Source organism: Glycine soja, chromosome 18 (genome assembly GCF_004193775.1).
Source record: "Glycine soja cultivar W05 chromosome 18, ASM419377v2, whole genome shotgun sequence".
NCBI lineage: Eukaryota > Viridiplantae > Streptophyta > Magnoliopsida > Fabales > Fabaceae > Glycine > Glycine soja.
In genome coordinates, this window is record NC_041019.1 from 16,507,286 (window position 1) to 16,515,537 (window position 8,252).

Below are 8,252 nucleotides of genomic sequence, written 5' to 3' on the forward strand. Positions count from 1 at the left end.
TGATATTACCTAGTGAGAGTGACTTGACTTGCTAGTGTGTGGTTTGTCTTGTCATGTACTCCTAGGCGCCTGGCGAGGTTTTTCACTGACATGGTACCACATTGCATATAGGCTTGAGTCTTAGCATAAATGTTGCATACGCTTGCTAATTGTTTATTATGAAATTGGTGTTATTATGTCTTGATCGGAGTGTGTGATTCTTGGGTATTATGATTGATGATTGAAAAGTGAATTTTGAATGACAAAGTGATGAAATAATGTGAGATATGCTAAGTAAATTGTATTTGGCTACTATATGTTGTCTTCTTTCTCTCTAGTAGTTAGGAATGTGATAACTCACTCCCGGTTTGTTGTTTGTATTTGGATCCTGTGATGATCTTGAACTTTGTGTTCGGGGGAGCAGATGAATAGGTGGATGACTATGAAGAACCTCATGCTAGAGGACACGGGAACATAACGCTCTGATAGGATGTGACATTAGGATATAGGTTCTATATTAATTGTATGAAGCTTAGACGACCTTGTTTGAGCCGAGATGACTTTATTATTTATTTGGACAAGTTTGAATATGATGTAGAAGAAAGTGAATGTGAGCCTTTTATCCCTTTGAAAGGCTTGTATTTAAAAATGTTTTAAAAATACTTTTAATTAATATTTGAATTTTTATTCCTTTATTAGTATATATGTGAGGGGTAGAGGGTGTCACAGCAAGGACCGCTCCGTTCGAAGTAGAAGATTCATTCCATGTGAATAACAAGTCAAGTGATAAAAATGACAAATTCTTTTGCTGGAATGTGAATAGATGTTTTTGTTGATTAACAAAGATTGTTTTGAGAGAAAGTAATTTCCTTATTACATGAGTTTAAGGATTGTTTCACATGGGAATATGAAGATATGCCTAGACTCAATTGAGAATTGGTGGAACATAGATTGTCAATCCGTGAAGGCAAAAAACCAACGAAGTAAGCACCAAGAAGATTGGCTCCTAATGTCTTAGAGACTATTAAAGCAGAGATCAAAAGGCTATTGAAGGCCAAGTTTATTCGAACTACAAGTTATGTTGATTGGATCTCTAATATTGTTCTTGTGATTAAAAAGAATGGAAAATGCGTGTATGTATAGATTTTAGAGATTTAAATGCAGCAACCCCTAAAGATGAATACTCCATGCCAATTGTTGATATGTTAATTGATTCGATAGTAGGCAAAAAAATTAAGTCTATTAGATGGCTATTCAGGATATAATCAAATATACATTGATGAAAAGATATATCTAAAACTACTTTTCAATGCCCAGGGGCACTTAGGAACATATGAATGGATAGTAATGTCATTTGGTTTGAAAAATAATGGTTGAACACATCAAAGAGCAATGAATCTTATCTTTCATGACTTGATTAAAAAATTCATGCATGTTTATATAGATGTTGTTGTTGTAAAATCAGAATCGAAAGATAATCCTTGACCATTTGAGATTATCATTAGAAAGAATGAGACAACATGGATTGAAAATGAATCCATTAAAATATGCTTTTGGTGTATCTACAGGTGAATTCTTGGGTTTTGTTATCCATAAAAAAGGAATTGAAGTAGATAAAAATAAGGCAAAAGCCATTTTGGAGACTTCCCCTCCAAAGAATAAAAAACAACTTCTATCATTATTAGGTAAAGTGAATTTTCTTAGAAGATTCATTTCTAATCTGTCAGGAAAAACTAAAGTGTTTTCACCTTTACTCGGGTTAAAGAATGAAGTTGAATTTTAATAGGAAAAGGAACACCAAGAAGCTTTTGATGACATTAAAAGATATCTTGCAAATCCACTAATTCTAGTGTCTCTTGTGAAAGGAAAAGACTTGAGATTGTACATTGCAACATCAAATTCGACTATTGCAAGCATGCTGGTGCAAGAGGATGATAATGACATAGAATGTGTTGTTTATTATCTAAGTCAAATTCTTAATGATGCTAAAATTAGATACAGTGCCATAGAAAAATTGTGCTTATGTTTGTATTATTCTTGTACTAAACTCATGTATTATATAAAACCTTTCAATGTTCAAGTACTTTCTCATAACAATGTTATTAAATTTATGTTGTCTAAATCCATTTTGCACAATAGAATATGGAAATGGACTCTTGCATTAAATAAGTTTTCCCTTACTTTTGTGCCATTAAAAGCTATGAAAGGCCAAGTTGTAGTTGGTTTTTTGGCTGATCATACAAACATCAAAATATTGGAATGCTATATAGGAATTAAAACTTGGATATTATATTTCGATGGATTGAAACATGTAAATGAGGTAGGAATTGGTGTTATTTTAATTTCCCCAAGTGATATACCCGTGAAGATCCTGTTTGAAATACAACCTGTTTGTTCCAACAATGAAGTAGAATATGAGGCTTTGCTAGTCGGTTTGGAAACATTACTAAATTTAGGTGTAAAACATGTTCTGATTAGAGGAGATTCTAAGTTAGTCATCAATCAATTAACTTATAAATTTAAATGCATAAAAAGTAATTTACTGAAGTATTTTTCATATGCATCTAAGTTATTGGCTCGATTTGAAGAGGTTGAATTCAAACAAGGGTTTCAAGAACAAAACAAGGAAGCTAATGATTTGGCTTAAATTGCATCTCGCAATAAGTTAAGTAAACAAAATTTTGAAGCATTGACAATTGTCAAAGAAAAATTACATGAACAGATAGAAATTTTAAATATTGATGTGGTGACAATTCATAATTGGAAAAAGCCTTTGTTAGAATATCTTCAAAATCCTAATCTATATGTTGATTGAAAAACAAAATATAAGGTTGTCAATTATGTCATGCTTGGAGGTGAGTTGTATAAAAAGAGTATGGATGGAGTCTTATTAAAATGTTTGGGAGAATTAGAAGCTTATATAGCTTTGGCTGCAACCCATGAAGGAATTTATGGTTCTCACCAAGCTGGTGAAACAATGAAGTGGATGTTATTTCGACAAGGTTATTATTGGCACTATTTTGAAGGATTTAATTAATTATGCAAAATCATGTGAAGAGTGCCAAAAGCGTAGTCCCATACAACAGTTCCAGCAAGTGAGTTATATTCAATAACAAAACCTTGATATAGTTGGTATAGCATCATATGTACAAAATTCTTTGCTTGGAGTCAAATAAGTCAATCGAGCCCCTTCGATCTTAAGTTTAAGATGACTAGGGATATCTTGTTCAGGGGTTATGTGATTGGCTAAGATGACATTTAATCGTAATTTCACAATCCACAGAGGTCCAACTATGGGTTTCATTTTTCCTGGGGTGTCCATAATCTCGACAGTTTTTTCCTTCACCATGTAAACCGAGGCTAATAGGAATTTACCAAGGCAAATATCTTCTCCAATATGAAGAGCTTAGGCTAAATTGTAACTATACATTGGAATTTGGAGAGAACGAGTACAAATGAGGTGTGAAGATACCTAAGACGTCAAGAAAGCTATGTGTTCTACATCAGAATTTTCTTTTGTATCTTTCACATTCTTCTCAATAAAAGCCCCATAGGACTTAGCACTAAAGTCTATGTCTATTTCAACTCTTTCAATCTAGTCCTCGAATAAACCTAAAACATAAGTTTTGCCTAAGGGATTAAGGCCAGTAATAACAACTATGTCTAATAAAGTTAAGCTAGTTGGACCATAAAGGAGTTCCAGTGCATGTAAACTACGATTCCAGAACATGAATGAGGCCATCAACATAGGTATATCCAAACTTACAATATCTTACTTGCTTAATTGGATTAAGTCGTAAAGTGTTCTTCTAGTGTTAGGATTTTTTGGCTTCTACCCTAGCAAGCCAATTAAAGAAGGTTTTTCTATCCTTTGGAGGGGAAGCCCTAAAAATACCACTTTTCTCCTTCAAAAAATTACTCCTAATAGTTTCTTTATGAACTATGGGTACTCGTCCTTATGAGTGGGAAACCAAGAATCAATGGCTTCATAATCCAACTCAGGTCGATACGGACTTGCAAAGAAAATTTCTTTAGAGTTGAAGAAAGTTGGAAGTAGTACCTAAGTTTCCCACACTTTCTTGCATTCCTCTTTATGCCCAGGAATTGAGAGTAACTCTAGGACTTGGTTTGATTCCATTGAAGACACACTATCGGTGTTGGTAGTGGTGTGCTCCTCCCAGTGTTAGCAGAAGCATCTTGCTCTGTGATGTTGGTGCATTGAGAGGAAGCAACCATTGTTGATAGGAAGGTATAAGAGAAGAGAAGAGGAGTCATAAGAGAGAAAGAACTCAAGTGTGCGAAGTAAGGGTATCAAGGAAGTAGTGGGAATGCCATTGATGTTTGAGTTTGGTATATATATAGTTTAAAAGATTAAAAATTTTCAAAATTTGAATAATTTAAATATCTTTAAAACTAATGATATGATTGTAAGACACATTAGTAGGGTAGGCTGTTACAGGCGTAAAATAGGTAGCCATTTCCTATCGGTTAGTGTAAAAATTGCAACCATGATTAGATGATGTTTCCAACACATTAAAGGTTGATTAGACAATATATTAAAGTAATATCTGAATAGTTGTTACAAAAATATTACATTCTTGAAAGATCTTACTCAAATACACTATTTTTGGGGTCATTTGTTACCTTTGTTATGTAAACTTTGATTAAGTTAGGGAAATCAATTTCTGATGTACTTGTATAGAGATGAATAGAAGGATCCTTTCAAAAGTAATCAAAATATGGCAAAAATTCGAGAAACTAAAGTATGTAATCGAAGGACATTATTTCGATTGGGATTAAGAATTTTGAGAATTTCATTTACACGTGTGGGATTGGAAAGCACTGAGAAGCAAGTATATTTTTCGACAAATCGAATTACTAGTTGGAATGGGTGCGGAGAAGTTATGCGAAGACAATTAGTAGTATTAGATCAATGTATATAGGAATATCTTACATGTGTTGAAATCATATAATTCAACCGTTAGTATTAGATGTCTATAAATAAAATTGTTGATTCCCAATTTCGGGAAATTGAAACACAATCACTTAAGTTCTAAAAACACCAACACATCTACCATCGAAATTGGCAAAAAGATTCAACAACTCATCATGTATATATTCAATTTACATCTTTTATGAATTCATGTCTGTTTATTTTACTGCACATTTCTAAACCTTGAACTCTTTCCAATCTTCATTTCTTCTCAAAACTTTACTTTTTTTCAATCCCTATTTCTTATTATTATCGAAATTACTTAGAAACTAATCATTAAATCGAAAACACTTTTATCAAAGTTATTCTATTATCTTATGAATTACAACATTATTATAATTCAAATGGATATGTTTATCGAAATTATAATCATGATTTGCATTAAATATTAAATAATTCTCTATTAAGTTGAAAACTATGAACTTATTGCTTGTTTAACCAAAAAGAACTCACAATCGAAAAATGGATTCTGTCTCATCCTTAAATATTTATTTGTTAATAGAGTTATTTAGTGAAAATTCCTTTACTATTTTGAAAATACTTTCCTTTTAAGGAATAGATATAATTTTCTTGATTAACAATAATAAATCTTAAATTACTATTATTTCCTTAAACCTACACAACAAAATACAATGGGTTTTGTGTCCTTAATTATTGGGGTACACACACACATATAGAGAAGAGAGGGGGGGGGGGGGGGGATCAAATTATATTGTTGTAGTATTATATTTACATATTATCAAGATTGTTCGTGTCAAATTTTGTCAAAATTAAATAACAATAAGAAGATAATCAAATGATCTATATTTTAGTATATTTTGAAATGTTTATATTACATCGATTTTAGTTTATATGAACAAAGTAACATATGATTTAATATTAATATGAAATTTTGTTATGTGATCTATGTGGAAAAAAACTATCAATCTAGTGATGAGTTTTAAGAAAACATTATGTTGAAAGTTATAAAATAATATAATAGTTATCAAAGTTATCTTGGTATAATTTGATCTCTCAATAAATAAATATAGATATATATATATATATATATATATATATATATATATTAGTAAATTAAAAATATTAAATTAAACAAAAACAAATACAATGTTATTTATTTTAAAGATAATTAAATTCACTTTACGAGAATTTCATCTTACATGTGTGTGTATAATTATAAGTGAGCATCACATGTAAAAAAGGAAAATAAAATAAAATAACTTAATATGCTTTTGAACATCCCGCATGTTTAAAGAATGTGAGTGTTAAATATTTAAAATGATTTTTCAGAGGAAATATTAAAAATTATTAGTGCCGATAACACTCGTACTCGGCTAAGAAAAAAAAAAAGTAAACGAATGTAAAGTGGGGGAACAGGGGGCAGGTCACCTTTTTTGTTTGTTTGTTTAATAGGTTTAAACAAGAATTTGAAATAGGTAGCATGAGACACACAGAAAGGAATTTGAAATTAATGCACGTGTAAAAAGAAGAAAAATATATTTTGATTTTGTATAGTAGTTGATATCATTTTATATAATTTTCAATTAAGATATATAATTAGAAATGTTGAAATGAGTTATTTATTATAGAAAAGATGTTAACACCTTATGATACTAGTCATCAAGATAGTTATTTCTAATTAATCAAATAAATTATTTTTAATTTTTAAAATATTTATCTCACCCTAATATAAAATAACTATGACAAAGGAAAAATTTTTTTTAACGGAAATCAAATTTTATTATTATTTTTGGAAAAGAGAGTTAATGTTATATTTTTTATATTTTATATTTATTGAACTTTAGGATTTCTACATTGTCACAATTCATAAGTCATAAAATATAAATCTACAAAAGATTACACCTAAGCCAATTTTCAGAAACAAATCAATTTATTTTTGTTTAAATTTTTATTTTCTAGAGAATGTGTTAATATTTTTCGAAGAAATCTATGAAAGAGTGAATGAATTAATTTTAAAAAACAGAATGAACACCTATTCATTAATAAAAAAAAAACTCCTAAACTATTTATCCTTTTTATTTAAACACACACAAAAAAGAAACTACTAAGAAATTCACGTCTACGCTAATGAAAGGAAAGAATTAAAAAAAGGACATTTATTTAAAACTAAAAAGAATGTAGAGCTTTTAGAAGGCAAATCTTACCGCAACATCTGCATACATAGACAAAAGAAATGAGTAAAAAAAGAGGGCTAAATAGTTATTTTCATTCTTGAATGTGTAGAGCAGTGAGAAATTCATCTCGAAAGATGAAAAATTCAAATTTTAGTTCCTAAAGGGAAAAAAAGTGCGACAAATCCATCAATCCGTTAACTTTCGTCCGTTACCATTAATGAAAGAGACTATGTGACACATATGGATAAAAATATCACAAAAATGATTGCCAACATGACAACTGAATAGATTGGACTAAAATGTTAGTAAGTTTTTATTAGACCAAAATGTCAGTAAATTTTCATTAGATTAATTTGTCAGACCCCAAATTTCGTTTCATTTAGGGGTAAAATATAATTTAATCTTCATTTTCCCTTTCTTTTTTTATCGTTGCAACATAACATTACAATAAATACTTTAAAAAATAGGAAAGCAAACATAAGTTAGAATAAACATAATAATAAGCATGATATTGATTAATAAGTATAATTTGTTTGTTGGTCTGAAATTTCTATTGTGGCAGCATTAGGTAGTGACAAAATCAAGTTGTGTTTCATTCTTTATAAGGATTAATTTAATGATTGTGCATTTTTGTTTGAGTCTCATATTTTGGGTAAGGTACTGTCACATTACACGTCTTAGAGCAACAGAAAGATTATGCTTATTAATCAATATCATGTTTATTATTTTCTTTGTTCTAACTTATGCTTGCTTTCCTATTTTTTAAGTGTTTATTGTAATATTATGCTTACAACGATAAAAAAGGGGAAAATATGAAGATTAAATTATATTTTACTCTTAAATGAAACAAAATTTAGGGTCTGACAAATTAGTCCAATGAAAACTTATTGACATTTTGGTCCAATGAAGACTTACAAATATTTTAGTCCAATCTATTCAGCATCCATGTTGATAATCATTTTTGTGACATTTTCATTTCTATGTGTCATATAGGCTCTTTTATTAACAGTAACGGACGAAAGTTGACAAATGGATGAATTTGTCGCACTATTTTTTCATTTTCGGGGCCTAAAATTTGAATTTCCTTCTTTTGGGGACAAATTTGTTAGCGTTCTACATATTCAGGGATGAAAATGACTATTCAG